We start from the raw sequence: 17,770 nt of genomic DNA on the forward strand, positions 1-17,770 counted from the left end.
AGTACTGTGGTACATAGCCTGTTGATAAAGATAGATTGATCATATCTAGTATAGAGGTGCTGACTAAGGGTAAAACATCTTTAAGCAGCCTAGTCGGGATGGGGTCTAAGAGGCAGGTTGATGGTTTAGATGAAGAAATTATTGAAGTTAGTTGGTAAAGATTGAGGGAAGCAAAACAGTCTAAACATGTATCTGGTTCTACAGCTGTTTCTAAGGTTCCTGAGTTAAGAGATAAGTCGGTGCCAGTTGAGGGCAGGTCTTGGTGAATTTTGTCTCTAATAGCTAGAATTTTATCATTAAAGAAGCTCATGAAGTCGTAACTACTGAGAGCTATGGGAATACTTGGTTCAATAGAGCTGTGACTCTCTGTCAGCCTGGCTACAGTGCTGAAAAGAAACTTTGGGTTGTTCCTATTTTCCTCTATTAATGACGAGTAGTACGCTGCTCTAGCATTACGGAGTGCCTTCCTATAAGTTTTAAGACTATCTTGCCAAATTAAACGAGAATTTTCCACTTTGGTGGAACGCCAATTCCTCAAGTTTCCGCGATATTTGCTTTAATTTGCGAGTTTCAGTATTATACCATGGAGCTAACCGTCTTTGTTTTAGTATTTTCTTTTTTAGAGGGGCTACAGAGTCCAGTGTCATTCGCAGCGAGCCTGCAGCACTATCAACAAGATGATCAATTTGGGAGGGACTGAAACTAGCATAGGAGTCCTCCGTTACTTTGTGACTTGATAATGTATTCAGAGCTGATGGAATCGCATCCTTAAATTTAGCTACAGCACTATCAGACAGACATCTTGTATAGAAATTTTTGCCCAATGGCGTGAAGTTCAGCAATACAAACTCAAAAGTTATCAAACAGTGGTCGGACAAAGAGGGATTCTGTGGGAACACCACTAATTGTTCAATTTCAATACCATACACCAAAACAAGGTCGAGGGTGTGGTTAAAACAGTGAGTCGGTTCATGAACACTCTGAGAGAAGCCAATGGAAACTAACAGAGAGATAAACGCAGTACTAAAGCTGTCATTCTCAACATCCACATGAATATTAAAATCCCCTACAATAATAACTTTGTCCGTTTTAAGGACTAAAGTTGACAAAAACTCTGCAAATTCAGATAAGAATTCAGAATAGGGGCCAGGTGCTCGGTACACTATAACGAAGAGAATTGGTTGCAGTGATTTTATCCCTTTCTTTCTTTAGCACAGTTTTTCTGCAGTTGTGTATTCAATGCAAAGCCACATATAAAGTATGCAATGACTGCTGCAGGTTCTGTTGCACATTTTTATATCTTTTCAGTCTTTGCTCTCACTCCCCTCTGTATGTCTCATTATTCTTCCTGCATTCCAGCATTCTTCCACATGTAAATAATTTAAAGCAAGATATAATTAAAAACAAAGACCATCAGTTATTGATAGCTGAATATCTCTAACTCTTCTCTTTTTAACCCACCCATCTCTTCTTGCATTTCTCCATCCTTTCTTCCTCCATCCTTTCTTCCTCCACTTTCTCTGCCATTTTGTCTCTATCCGTCTCCGTCTCTATCTTCTCGACCCATCTGGTAGCGTATCTATTTCAGTCGAGGACATTTAGTTGACCGTCGCGTTCTCTCTCCCTTTTTCTTTTGCGACTCGTTTCTGCTCCATGTTCCCCCTCTCTGGAGGACAGCTCGTACTGTAGATGCCGTGTCAGTCTGCACATTTGACCCTTCTTTCTGCTTCACATTACTTTAATCGCAACCTATAATCACAAGCTTTCCAGCGTGCACACACAGAAGGAAATGACTAGGACATTAGAGGTCAAGTGATGTGTACGTGCAGTCACGTATGCACCATGTTTGTGACATTACACATACCGCCTCCCCTTCTCACCCCTGAGGCAAACAGATACATAAACAAATGAAGTGGCTGCTGCGGAGCATTTGGCTTGAATTCACATAGTGAAAAACAAGATCAGTGAGTTATGTCAATGCCAAAACTATTAAACAAATAGGGAGACAGACAGGAAAAGGGCATTATTGTCAATTATATTTCTTACACACAGAACTCTGACACTTGACTTCATGTGGGCTGTGTGACACGGACATACGATGACATGGACCTGCTATTTGACACGACCTATACACCTGCTGCTTATTTTCATGTCAGATATCCCTCATTCACTGTTCCTTCCACCGTCTTTCGGTCAGTTCCTTTATTTGTTATCCCTTCTCTTTTTTCTGTGCCTACATCCTGGGACTTATTATTTTCTCACCATTGATAACATTAACCTTTCAGGAGAATAAAAGCAGATTATGGGCATTGATGAAATGGCAACCTGCTGTCCAGATGGCTTCATGGAGGTGCTTTCCTTGTGTTTGTATGTGAGACACGCAAGTCTAGACGGGATGTCAGAGAAAAAGTGCAGTCATTCAAGTGGATGTCTGTGGGCATGTGTATGCTTGTAAGTGAAAGAAATAGAGCTCGGAAACACCCACATGCAGTCATTGCCTCCAGCTGGAGTGAATTAGTTTGCCTCCTCACCATCTTAAATCTCGTGTTCTCTGCAGCAGAGAGGAGGCAGCCGGGTCAGTCTGGAGTCACACAGGCTTTCCTTTGAGAGAGGACATTTGTAGCTGCCTCGGGTTTGCTGACGTGTCAGAGAGGAGGCAATAGGAATAGATTTATTTATTTATTTTCAAATGTGGGTTGGAGACAAGTGCTTTGGGCATCAGACTGACAACAACAACACTAACAAATTCTCTGTGCTTGAATTAATCTCTTAATGCATTTTACATAATGTTATTTAAACAAGGAAGCTATTTAGGGATAACCTCTACAGTAAAAACACCTGTCTGTAGAAATGTACTCATTAGCTGAGCAGGTACTTTTAACTCTAAAAATGTCAGTTTTGGTCCAGAATGAAATATCTTGGATGGATTGCCATACAATTTGGGACTCCATCTAACTCAATGCCCATCAGGATGAATTGTAATAACTTGACATTTCTTCAAACTCCATCATCAGGTCAACATTCAAATCCGTTCACTGCTTTGGTTTATGTCCAAATACCTATAAAACTAATGACATTCCCATTAGCCTCAGCTGTACTTTGTATTTAGTGCTAATTAGCAAATCTTTGCATGCTAACACCATGTTTACATGGGGGCCATGGTACCTGTTTTTCAAAGGCTACTAGACTATATGACAGACAGCATATGTTCTTGTGCATAAACTTGGCACATACAGAATAATTTTGGGAAATAACACATAATTGCTTTTAGGCTGCTCTCATGTCTGTTAAATATAAGGCCAGCCAGCAGCCGGTTAGCTTAGTTTAGCATAAAGACTGGAAACAGCTAGCCTTGAGCCACACTGGACTGAGCAGTCCAAAGGCAATAAAATCTGTGTACCAGTACCTCTGTTTTCACTTTTTGTATGGATTAAAGAAACGAGATAAAGTATGTGTTAATTTGTGAGCTTTTGAGTTGCTGTTGCTGTTTTTCTTTGGGGGTTTTTTATGATAAGCTTAGCAGTTGCTGTCTGTATCCTTATATTTAATAGACGGGTATGAAACTGGTATCGATCTTAACATCTAACTGTCTGCCAGAAAGCAAATAAGCATTTCCCAATATGTCGAACTATAACTGAGCATGTTAGCACGATAGCATTTAGCTCCAAGCACCACTGTTCCTGTACAGCCTCACAGAGTCGCTAACATGGCTATAAACCCTGAGTCTTGTTTGTTTTAAGTCAAGACTGATTTTAGGAGGGTGATTGCTTAATTAAGGATACATTAGCAGAAGGACCTTAGTTTTATTTGATTTTCCACTCGTGTGTGTTTATGAGAGGGAGGTCAATATGCTGGGTCTTCAGGTTCAAAAAATGATTCATTGCTCAACTACTAACGTTGAAGAACAACTTTTAAGCTGAAGCCTAAAGTGATATACGGTGGTGTCAAAGACCAGACTTTGTTATGTCTGTCTGGCCGGCTGGAAAACATATTCAAAGGTTTTTTGTAGTCTTCTTTTTTTCCCCTCATGGATACTTGATTCTTTGGTACTTCTAAGGAAATGAGGGGCTACTTTGATGTAGCAGGCAGCTTGGAGTCAGCAAAGAGGAGGTTGATGTTGCCCTGAGTGAAGCTTTCCTTTTCCAGTCGAAGCTTTGAGGTTCATGTTTGCTCAGATATAAAACTGTGTCCCTGCAACTGATGAGAAGACACGTGCCACTGGAGTTAGTTATAATTCTCAGTTACTCAGGCTGTTTACACTTCAATCTTGACTTTGGAGTTTATATTTTTCAGTGGTCTACAATGTTCCAATTTTGCCATTTTGAACCGCCAAATTAATAACCAAACCCAGTTCTCAGCAATGTTTTATTGTATGTTTTCCTGTGTCAATATGTTGACATCACCTGCATACATTTTGTAGCACACTGATGTTTTACTTCTTGAAACCTACACCTTCAAATGTGCAGGGTAAGACTTGAGTTTTCCTGACTGTAGACACACAATCCTAACTTAAAACACATGACTAAAATCATGTTAGCACCAGTAAGGGCACCTCATCATGTATCTCTGGTTTATTAATCAGACCAGATGTGCGTGTAGTGAGGACAGGAGAAAATTTAGATCCACTTATGACTTATGAGAATCACTATGCTCTGATCACCCTTGTCTCTTTTTTCAGATAAGTTTTTCCAAAACGTAAAAAAAGAAACAGTTAAACACCATCAGGTCTGAGGGCTTTTTTATGTTTGTGTATGTGTGTCATCAGTCATCACTTTGTTTGTTTTTCCCCTGCTCTGAAATATGCTCTGTGCAGCCCAATGTGTAGTAAGAAAGTACCACATTTGACACAATCAAAACACGTACACACCAACAGACACAGGGCAGATACAGTATGTGATACCTACACCACCCAATCAGAAACATTAGCACATGTTTACAGTTGTTGGCTTGTTCTGATTACAGACGCATCCATTAAGAGTGCTGCATGCTTAAATAATCAGGTATTTGTGTGAGCTCGTGTGTATGTGTGTGTTTAAAGTGGGGTTGAGGTTTACATAGAGGATAGTGTGAAGGTGCTATATGCTAAGTTTAACCATTAATTTACAGGTAATCATACAGTATTTCACATTATTAATGAATCCAAAAAGTATTGGTTTATAGATAGATAGATAGAGAGATGGCTTAGTGTCATCTTTGCTGTTACTTGATATTTTGAGGTGCACGCTCTGTTATCTGTTGTCAACCTGCAGCTCAGTAAATGCACACTGGCCACAGACTAATCCGCTGGCTGATTGATGTGTTTTGCTCTTTAGCAACACTTTACAGCAGCTGCACAATCATAAAACACTGAGCTAAAGTTGGTTATAACATGGGCTTAAGAAATAACAATCCATGTGGTAAAGGTATAACTAGAAACGTCATTTTGGCCACAAAATCCTAATCCAAGAAACAATCTAGAGTTGTTATTTTACCATAGACGTTTAGCTGAAACTCAGGTCATTGCATAGGGATTTGTCACATCATACAGCTGAACATTGTATGCAGTACGGTATATTACTATACACTTAACAACACGACACCTAAGTAGTTTTGGAAAATATTTTAGGAAATAAACAGGCCATGCATTTGCTGAATCCTCATGAATTTCTAAGGAGTACCAGTTAGTTTAAAGGTTGTTAGCATAAGATTCAGGATTTCAGTTCGCCATTTTGCTTTCAGATGACAGCAGCAGGCAATCTGATGACTGTTTGAATTGTGCATTATGCCAAACTAACCCTGATAATACTAATGCTCACCTTAATCCTAAACCCTCTACCCCACCATATATGAGATCCTTTGAGCAATGAGACCTAACACAATATTCAGTGTGGAGGATTTAACACAGTCCAGTTTCCGGGTTATAACATTTGCTCACCAATCCCTTACATCTTTGTGCTAAACATGCCGCCTTAAGACAGAAGTTAAACAAAGACACAACTTAATCACAACCACCCTCACTGCCCTATTTTCCATATGTAGGCTAACTGGGGCATCACCCAGTGTGTGTGTGTGTGTGTGTGTGTTTCTGTTTCCAGCCATCTGTACAAATCCAATCTAGTGCTACAGGCAGAACTCTAGCATCAGTCACAAGGGCATGATGGAGAGGAGTGGGTAGGAGAGGGCAACAAGGGAGTTACTGCAGTTTTATTGGCGAGAAAGGGGGAAAGAAAAAGGGAAGTAGGACGTGTGCATGGAGGCTAAGCAAAAGATGTAGAGAACAAAGAGATTAGGAGGGGTCGTCAGGGAAGGAGGAAGTTAAGAGGTGTAATAACTACAATGAAAAAAGATGCTCAACGAAAGAGATTAAGCATCTTCTTCTGTGGTGTTACAACCAGACAAGTGTGGAAAGCAGGAAGCCAACCTTTAAGGAGACTTGGTTAAATCTGCATGAAAATACCTTCAAGCCGACAATTTTGGAGGAGAGGTGGTCATATTCCCAAACTAAACTACTTTCCCTGCACAGTGATGCCAACTTTCAGGCTGCCAAACCTGAAAGTTGGAACAGGCAAATTATTTCTGAAATTATTTCATTGCATCAGAAGCATATTTTGAGTCCTTTAACTGAGAGATATAAAACTGAAGCTCCTCGTCATGCAGGAATGGTTGGTCTGGACAGAGGAGATGAAAAGAGAAACTGATGTTTGGAGAATTTTAGAGAGAAAAGGTGAAATGGATGAAATCAGGGGACAATTTAAAATGAAATCATGAAGAGAGGAAACGAGTGAACAGAAATAAATGCACAGACAAAGACAGAGGACACCTCCACATGTCAAAGAAAATTGCTAACTGGACACTAGAGCTGGCTGGTTTCTTAACTTCTCTATGACAGTAAACTGAATAAACTATATTTGGGTTGTGGACAAAACAAGACATTTGAGGACATCATCTTAGGCTATAGGAAACACTGATTGACTATTTTCACCATTTCTGACATTTTATAGACCAAAAAACTAACCAATTAATAGACTGAGAAAATATTGACAGATTAATCAACAATGAAATATAATCGTTAGCTGCAGTCATAATTAACACACACGGACACATACACAAGCCCATGAAACTGATCAATGATTGTGAGCACTCAATGGTTATGGGTGCACAAAATCAATTCACCTTTAGGCATTGACACACATTCGCATAGCATTAACGTCAGAGCAACGTCAGAACTGTAGCAGTGGCTTGGACCTCAGTCTTCTTGGTCCGTTGCCCTGCACCTGTCTACTGGAGAATATGTTGTTTCTATGAGCTTGCCACTGTTAACACAGTGACACGTAACATGTAACATGATTATAGCTTTGTAAAGGATCATAAATAACACCAAGTCAAAGGCACACCAATGTGCCATGGCACAGTTTGAGAACCACTGGTCTAGGTTGCCTACATTCACTGTGATATTAATGTGGAACATGGGGTAAGCATATTCCACTCAAATGGGTAGCTACCATAGTTATGGTCATTACATGTGTCCATTGCCAGCTGCAAGGTAGGTTTCTTGTAATCCCTAATTATTATGATTATATAAATTATAAAAATTCAATTTGTTCATTTGGTAGAGCACAGTGTCCATCTTATATTAATTAAATTTTTCTAACTTAAAACATTTAACACCTCTGATGAGTACTATAGTTGCCTAAAGTCTTTTAAATGTGTTAGTTAAATGCAAAACAATTTGTCCCACCAGAGTTCTTTCTTTCACCAAGCATCACATGTATGTCCAAAATTTACTTGTTTTATCTTTTTGACTTATTGTAAAATACATATCCTTGGTTTGCTAAATGTTCAATTCTTGTTTACTCCGCCATTCTGTCTTCCATTTCATACTGTGCATGTAGCATACAGTAGGCTTTGTGAGCTTTTTCTTTTAATAGAGGACTCAGGGAGAGAGCCTTTGGGACTCGACCATATGGACCTGGGAACTAAAATAATGAGCCAAATGCAGCTGAAAGCTGACACTGGACTCTGTATAGCTGTAGAGTCAGCTGTTATTTATTGGTGGGCTCAGCATTACTTGCAGCCCTCTGTCATCACAGGGAATCTGATTTGATTCAACTTAAAAAATAATGAACTCTGGATTGTTTCATTTGTCAATGCTGGTTTGTGTCTGCCTGTGACCTGTATGGTTTCTCTGATTGATTGAAAGCTTTTGTGTGCCATATTAAATTCATTTTGAGGTTCTTATGCACCAGAGACTCTCAGTAACGTGTTTCTACATTGCCATAAAACTCATGTGGTGTTGTTTCAGACTTTAAAGTTATCACATACGGCATATTTGCATTTAAAGTAAATTTATATGTCCTAAAACTGTAGCACATAACAGAAATATTTCAGTTGTCATACTAACAGAGCAGCAAGTTGAACAGCTGCATTTCACCAAAGTCTGCTCAGACAATAACAAAGCAATCCATGCACTGTAAGTAGTAAGGCATGATGCATAAAAACAAATAAAATAGTCACACCTGCATGCTTATATACATATACGCATACGCACACACACACACACATGCACATAGTGATTTGTTTTGACAGTATGAGTGTCCTTTAGGAGCAAACCATCATGCAATGCCCCAAAAATAAACCTCACTCTAGGGGAGGAGACAAAGGGCATGGACATCACACACACACAAACACACGCACAATTATTTAAATGCACGTCCACACCAACTCAGGCTTGTGCACACACACACACACCAACACACACAAGAGCAGAATTTAAAAATTATGAGTGTGTGTGTGTCCGTGCATGTTGATAAATTACAATTTGCAGTTTTTTGTACAAAACATTGGTTCAAATGTTAAAAAAATATTATATTAACCCAAACATGGTGCCTATTATCTGACATCAGTTCTCCAGCCTCATACGGTAAATCCACATTAGAAAAACAACACCATTCACCAGCTGCTTAGTCTAAATATTACAAGGGTGTGATGGATTATCCTCATCCAAACAGCAGTATGTCCCTGTGAAATGTTTCAGTGCCTTTTTGTGAAAACAATAGGAGCTTTTGACGTCCAGGAGGTCAGCCAAAGCTGCAGCAAATGTTGCACTGGGGTTACTGCAGGTTCTTTGCAGATAACACCATCCTGCCCTTGAGCACGGCAGGTTTTCAACTATTTGGATAATCAATTTATCGGTTTGAGTTTTGTTTTTTTAAGACAATTTTTTTGATTCCATTAAATGTGAATATCTTCTGGTTTATTTGCTATGACAGTTAACTGAATATATTTGGGTTGTGGACAAAAGAAGACAAGGAAAAACAAAATCAATTCACCTTTAGGCATTGACACACATACACATACAGTGTTAAGGTGTGAAGGTAATTTTTTAAGGCCAGAGTTTGCAACATTTTAACCAAATATCCTCCTTAAAACTGCATTCAATTACTTTTGACCTTGTCTGATGCATACCAGTGGCGTCATTAGGCCAGAGCCTCTGAGGCTATAGCTCTCAGGTTTTCAGTGGTTATGTTATTCAGTGACCAGAAGCTGTGGTGGGTAGCCCTTAGAAATAATGTTATGTATGTTATTGTGCAAATGCGTAGCAAGGCTTTGCAGAAAAGCAGTTTACAGTACACTCAGCTGCCGAAATAAAAGGTTTTAGAAACAAGATGATCGTCTCGGGTTACGTATGTAACCCTTGTTCCCCGAGAAGGGGAACAAGACACTGCGTCGGTGACAACACTATGTGTCGGTGACAACACTAGTGCCTGCTGAATAGAAAGAAGCTGATGTGTCCTGTGTGCCGGCGTGCTTGTATGCGCCTCCGGTTGCCCCGTCACACGCTACCGTTCTAGCAACACCAATAGGATTGGAGTAGTTTCATTCATAGTTCAGCCCTGCCACGCCCAGAGGCGTTCCCATTGTGTCGTCACCGACGCAGTTCGAGTTCCCTCGAAGGGGAACTGTGCGATTATCACATAAAATCCAACCTCACTCTCCACATTATATGCTTACATTATTGGCCATGTTCAGACATTTGGTTGGTGGAATAAATGTTTTAAGTAGGTGCAAAAAAGCTTCCATAATAATGGAAATGGCAAATTATCACTGCTTCCTTTCTTCCTATAAAGTGTCAGGTCAGAAGCCTTGAATACATGATTAACCTTACATAGTTGCTTTAAGAAGCCAAAGGTTTCACACACACACACACACACACACACACACACATACACACACACGTACCTTCTTCTCCCTTGTTCCGACCACTAAAGGTTGGAAAAATTTTCAAAACATCAATAAATTCCCATCAGTGTGGATAAATGCACGTACACACACACACGTTGTGCACACACTCATTCTCACACACAAACACAGAGGATTGTTGTTGCAGCTGAGGAAGAGAAGACAAATAGAACGAGTTCACAAAAGGTTAAGTGTCAAACAGGCCCGGGGAATGTTTACTGTTAAACTGTAAACTTGTGGGCGCACAGAATTTGCAGTTTAACAGTTGAACATCCATTACCAATATGCTACATACTACATACAGCATGTGTTTATGCATGCTTTCGATATCAAAATATGCACTGCACATGGCTGCTAAAGATTGTATGATGCAGAAAAAATTTACTAATACACTGAGTTGAAAATAATCTTCTTTTTTAAATTTTAACTTGTTTGAAGTATTGTGGTAGTTTTGCATGTTAACCTTATATGGTGTGCTTTACGTTAAACTATAAAGATAACACCTGGAAAATGGCAGAGAGATAAGGTTTGCGATTTATTGCGCTAAAATCACAGGTAAATGTTAAAAAAAGATTCAATGAAATACCCCTCACCTTTTAACAAATGGTACCTGCACTTATATATTTATCTCTTGGTTAATCTCCACCATCATATTTGTAGAATTTATATCTACCACTGGGATTTGTCTTTAACTGACGAGTAAGAGTCTCCAAGGCCCTTTTTCTCAGCTGTCTGAGTAATGTGTATTTATTTCATTCCAACAGTTTGTTTCACAGATAACAAACTGTGCAGTGCATTGGAAGTCTAATTTCACAAGCACTTTAGATTTGTGTATGTGCGATCCTTCCTTTCACTCTCTTCATTTTTCTTCACATTTCTCTATTCCTGCCTTTGGTTTACTGGCCTATTCTTCACTTTTCTCCTTTCCTCCTCCCTTTGTCCATGCTCGCTCGTCTCTTAGACTTCACCTAAATAAATCTACGCTCTCTCACTTACTGTAAGTCCCTCCTCAAACAAGCATCTGCCAAATTCCCAAATCCCATTTTCTGCACCTCCCTCCTCTCCTGTCACTGAAGAGGTTAGAAGTTTCTGTCAGCTATCAAATTAAGACAAAAAATGTCAACAACAACAAAATAACCTCAAAACTGACAACACACCCAGACTTGTGAAATGAGAACACACACACACAGGCTTTCTGAGTCACACTGAGCAAAGTCAAGTTAAAGTAACTCCCAGCACACTACACAACCTGGCTGCCGTGTGCTGAGTAAGCAGTGTCTCTAGGTTATCATGTCCTCTCTCGGTCCAAAGCTCCCACTTTTCAGGAACTGGTTATTTATTTGGAGGTATGTAAAATAGACCACACACATATACTCTCTCTTACAAACAAACACACACACACACACACAACAGAACAATAGTGAAATATACTCACAAACACACAGCAGTTAGTCCAGTTCTAGCTAGCTGGATGTGTGCAATAATAATGGATTTCTCTCATAATTTATATGGAATGATTAGATTACAGAGAAATCTGATTGGTCTAAATGAGTATCTAATGAGAGCATGGTAATGAAGTTACACGATGTTCCAGGAAGTAAGAGGGTACTGAGAGCGTATCCTTAAATCACACCCATGACACCACACTCACACACACACAGTTACGTTCAGTTTGTTTCGTCAGCTGTGTATCTGTGTCCTGCTAGTTCCTTTGAACAGCTGTGGACTTACTTCAAAGCCTGACGCACGCACGCACGCACACACACACACACACACACGCACACACACACACACACACACACACACACACAAAATTAGATACAGTTAGTCTCTGGAGTGTTAAATGAGGACATTTTGTATTATCTCCTGTCTCAGATCAAAACAGCATTTTAAGGCATCTACACTGGCCAGTAGAAATTTACATTTTAACCATGACCTTCATATTAGAGGAATAGTTAAACAAGTACATGCCATAATAATCTGGGCAGCTCTAATAGCAAATCAAGGTAGCACAGTTTTCATGAGTCAGTAAGTGAGCAATAAAAAGTCTAATCATGATCTACCACCGAGAAACTGGCTGTTATTGTGAATTCTGTCAGTCCTTATTATACCTGCAATAACAGATTGCTTTTAGCATATCATCAGCTGCTAAATGCTCCACTGTGTTCACAGCTAGTTGCTAACTGGGTCTCCCTGCTGTTTGCTGCTGAGCAGGAAGTGTACGGTGGGTTCTTAGAGCTTTTTCTCAGGAGGCAACTGCCTGCTAGGGCTGAACAGAGAGCTAAACAATGAGCTTTACAGAGCTTTATAGTGAGCTCAAACTCACTATTAAACTACATAAACCATAGGCTTTCACATTGTCTACATTGTTATTATAAAAATATCAATTATAGCTGCAATACTGACACTCTTCTGTTGTTTTCATTAGTGCTGAGTCAATCACAGGGAAGTAAAGTAAGTCATGAACTCACAAGAGTACAGTCAACTTGTGTTGTGTTACTTATCTCCAAGTAAAACTGATACAAACCTCTGAGAAAATATGTCTGATTTTAGTCTTTAAGGCCAGATTATAACAGAAAATCCAGGTTTTCTAGGTCAGTGGGCATTACGTTTGCAGCAACATTGGTGCTAAGATTAACGGATGCCAAATGTCTTCACAAATGCGCACAGCACAGTAAGAAGGCACATGTGCAGGGAAATGGAGGTGTTGAGGGTATTACAAGCTCTCTCTTTCTCTCTCTCTCTCTCTTACTCACACACACACACACACATACAAAAAACATGCAGATTCACGCAAAGGGCATCCTACTCACACAGCCTTGTGAGGTTGCCTCTATGATCTTTTAATTTGCATGGATCAACACTAATCCCCCAATCCTGCTCATCTCTTTTCCACTCTGGTGACCCTGGTGGAAAATATCAGAGCAAGGCAGGACATGTGGATTACTGCTTATTTGGGATAAAGTCATGCGAGGTTTCAGTTTGTCATCTCCTTCACTGTTTATACAGATTCTTATTCTTACCCTTATGTAGTTTTGGGGTTGTTAAAATCCTCTTATTCCACACTGTGGTCTCATATATATATTCTGTGTCAGCTTGTTCCCAACTTTTCATGTAAGATTTATGATGTTTACACTGATTTAAATATTGAAACCCAAGTTTTACTGATTTGTGGCTGCATCATTCCATCAAATAGAAATATTCTGGATGTCTTGTGCATCATTTTAGACAAAGTTTCCCAAAGTTCAGATTGACATATTTGGTATGGTAAGAAACTTTTGGGAGCTTTGCTAGAATTTAAAATAAAAATCTTTGGGTTTGAATAATATTATACTTCAAACCCTGCTTCAAGCAGTCATAGTCAATAATGTTGCAGAGCAGCAGCGCTTAACTATGGGTTTTGGGGAAGTAAATAAGGAGATATTGGTAACACTTTATAAAAACTACACACTATGAAGCATTAGAGATTAATCAGTAAGTGAGCCATGGTGTGAATTCAAATGATTAAAACGTTAAAATGGGTGGGAGAAGATTTCGAAAGACTGGCAGGCTGATTACAGAGGGACTTCGCTTGGAGGAAAGAGAATGAGAGAGTGAGAAAGACTTGTTGCGTACCGGAGAGAGAAATGTAGCAAGTGATGGATGAGTGAAAGCTCCAGGGAAAGAACAGATGGAAGAAGAAAACAATTGTAAGGGAAGAAGTAATTCATTATTAAGGACCACGCCCCTCGACTGAACTACGGAAACACACACACTTGGAAATCACACACACGGGGAGGATGGCAGGGTGGTCTAGTAGTGAAGGGACACGCCCCGAGTGTCTGACAGTTTATTACCTAACTGGAACCACAAAGAAGATGAAGGACAATTCTTCCGTCATATATCTTCATCTACATGTTTACAGCCCACAGATACATATTAATCTGATGAAGGTCAATGAAGACAGAGACGTCATGCCTTCTGGGGTTTTTTTCATCAGCTATTTACTTTTGCGCTATACCTCTCTCTGGTATATATGTACATATCGACAACTGATGAAGACTATGTAATACAGTAGAAAGCTAGTGGGAAGTAAGTGGACCTGGAGTTGGGTTTGTTTGTTTTGTCAAAACACTGAATGTTGTTTGACTGACCTTGGACTTTATGAACATCCAGAAAAAAAAATGCAAATGAAACAATTTTGCATGTGCAGATTTCAGTGGCATCTAGCGGTGAGGTTTCATATTGCAACCACTACCTTTCAACGCGTGTGCTCGAGCGCATGCTCGAACTAACGCGCAAGCCATAACAGAGACACACCAAAGACAGCATCAAACAAAATGCTGGAAACTCTGGTGAACTCCCATTGCAACATTACAGTATTTTTATCAACTTCACGTTGAACTAATTCACGCACATTACATGACAACACATTGACTGCATTTAGCCGACATAATACGTCAGTGTTGCGGATCTTTCACCAGAGATGCTCAGCAAAGTCACCATATAATTTATTGGATGATAACAGTTAATGAGCTAGACTGAATATTATAAATAATTATTATAAATGAGACTATTGCTACACTTTAGTATTATTTAGACCAGTGATTCCCAACCAGGGTTACCAAGAGGTAGATGGCTAAATTGTGAAGCTCAGCTAACTTGAATTGAAAATTGAAACTGTGATTCTGCTTTTCATCAACCTAAATCAACTGGAAGTTGATTATGCCTGCAGAAAGTCTAGTTGGAAAAAAAAGCTATGTTATTCCAAACAGCAGTAGTGCAAAATAACTTGGCCAAAACTACTTAAAAATACTATTGACCAATACCATAAACCACCTGGCAGGGCTGTGTGGGTACATTGAACAAAAAAGGTTGGTACGTTGCTGTACCGAATGGGTCTGGAAATGTGTTGAGACACGATAATCCCAATCTAACCAGAATTAGAAACAATATAATAGTCGAGGGATGAATAACATTAGACAGGAGATAAAGCATATAAAATAAAAACAACAGTCTTAAGAACCTGTTTTTTGGAATTATCCTAGATGATGGTCTCTTCCAGTATTCCTTCCATGTATCATTGTAGTTTACCATTGTTTATTTTAGATTCTCCTTCGGCCTGCTTCAGCACATAAAATGTTTTTTTAGTTGTTTATCCTTACATGGAGATTGTGTTTGAGTCTGTGTTGTGGTGGGAGATGGTCGGCTGCCCAGTTGTTGCAGTAGAGTTCAGAATCAGTAGGCAAGAGGCTCGGGAGCTTGCAGAACGTCACAGTAAGCCAATGGATGTCACAGAAATGTCAACCCAATTTCTTCACATAGAATGCTGCATGCAGGCCATCAGAGGTAGCTGAGAAAGCCAGCGAATGGTTCATTTTTATGTGAGGTTACAATCCCATCACAAATAGGCAACAAAAAAGTGATTAATAAAGTTGAGGATTGGACACACATCACAGCAATTAAAGATAAACATAGCAGACAAGACACTTCTCACAACAGAAATTATCGCAAAGAAAACGTACCAAACCACACCTTCTGTTTTCAATAGAGATTACACGCAGAGATCAGGGAGCATCTCCTCCACAGATGCCCCCATGAATAATGAAAGCATAATTCATTCTGATGCAGAGTGGTCTGACAAACACACACACATACACATATACATACTGTACATACATACACACTTGAACCCCACACCACCCCATAACTCAGCCCTGCTTCATTTGGCTAATATGACAAGCACAGTGTAAATTACATAACCCTTGTTCACTCATTCATACTTAAAGAATGTGTGTGTGTGTGTGTGTGTGTGTGTGTGTGTATAATTTCCATTAACACATTGTCTTGTGCAATGTTATCTCACAATACATACTCATCCGCCTGTGCAGTGAAGATGGTGAAATATTCAAACCTCCCAGAGCCAATTAGTGTAATGGGGATGTATTTGCATATGGGGTGGGGGGGGGGGGGAAAAGATAAAGGGAGGGAGGATGGATGGAGGGCTGGAGGGTTAGAGGAATGATGAGAGGAGGAGAAGATAAAACTGAACAGAGATGAAGGGTGAACTGTGACACTACATGTGAGCGAAATGAACAGCATCATTGAAATTGTCATTAAGCGTTTTGCAGGCTGGTTGTCACAGTCAAGTGTTACTTAACTGTTACAGCCAAGGCTATTACCAATTTGCCAGCGAAGGTGCACTGTCTGAGAGGATTTCTACAAATAAATGCACAAGAATAACAAAGAAGGAGAAAGCAAAGAAAAAACATAGTTTACATGACAACCAATTTGATTTTGCATATCTCAAGCAGGCTGGAAAGTATCTCCACAGTTTGAAAGCATCCCTAAAAACAGTCAGATTGGTTGGCTGAAACTACCCAGTGTCTAGGTCATTAGTTGTCTTCTCTTTTACACATGTATCAGAGGTTTTCTGTTTAAACAGCTTAAGTTACATTCTTGATTAGTAAGTACTAAGACACCCAGTGAAACAAGATTCATTTCAACCACCTGTTGTCTAACAAAAAGCTGATCATTTTGTGGAACTGGAGGAAAAGGCAGATAAAATGGTGAAGTGGGGGAGGACAATACCAAAATCAAACCTGAAGACTAGCTGAAACCTACAAAGACTGGACCAACTACACATAAAGATTGTTTCCATCATCTTGCATAGATCATTTTAGTCTTGTCTGAATAGTTAAGAAGGAACATAAACCACACCACTGGGTAAAGACACTGGACAACACACTGAACAACTGGTCAGTAATGGCTGGAGTTTTGGCGGTAGGCAAACATAACTGGATGGGAGTGAACTTCATAAAAGCTAATTTCAGGTAAAGCTATATATTTAATGGTATGTCTCCCTTGGGTGACAAAAAGTGATGTCATGTGTGTCGCCGATGTCAGGCTTTAAAGAGAAGCGGGGGAAAAGCTTAAAAGCTCTTCCTTCTGCGGCAAATTTATCTCCATTGAATATCTTTGTACACGTAAACACAATAACAGATTTCTTCAAAATTACTGAGTTTGTTGGTCCTGCCAACTTGTTTGGAACAGCAACAGTATTAACAGGAGAGTGAAGGAGATGTTAATCACCAGCCCGGGGAAGGGCTCTAATCAGGCAAAAAGTGAAACACCTGTGTAGGTGTACTTGGTGAAGAAGGCCCTCAAATGTAACACTTTGACTTGTCCTAAATAGGTTTTAAGGAAATCGGCTCAGTTGATTCAAGACAAGTCTACATCCAGATCTATTTAAAACCAGTTTAGGTTCATCTGGATATTTTTATACTAACAACGTGTCAAGTGACAATGTGAAAGGGGCCACTTGTAGTGATGAAACCTACAGAGAATTCCTACATGAATTTGCAGTTCACCTCGGCTTTATGGAACTTTATAGTGATTTTCAGCAAGAGATGGACTAGCAACCGCTGCTAGGGCCCATGAGTTTTAGCCTCCTCGCTAGCGTTTCCGCCTCCCACACCTGAGGTCAGGACCGTGCAGTACATTAATAACGACTCTGTTGAAGGATTACATTTCAAACTTTATCCTGGGAAAAGTAGACCTTGTGTTTCAGTAA

This window comes from Micropterus dolomieu, linkage group LG17, assembly GCF_021292245.1.
Source record: "Micropterus dolomieu isolate WLL.071019.BEF.003 ecotype Adirondacks linkage group LG17, ASM2129224v1, whole genome shotgun sequence".
Classification (NCBI taxonomy): Eukaryota; Metazoa; Chordata; class Actinopteri; order Centrarchiformes; family Centrarchidae; genus Micropterus; species Micropterus dolomieu.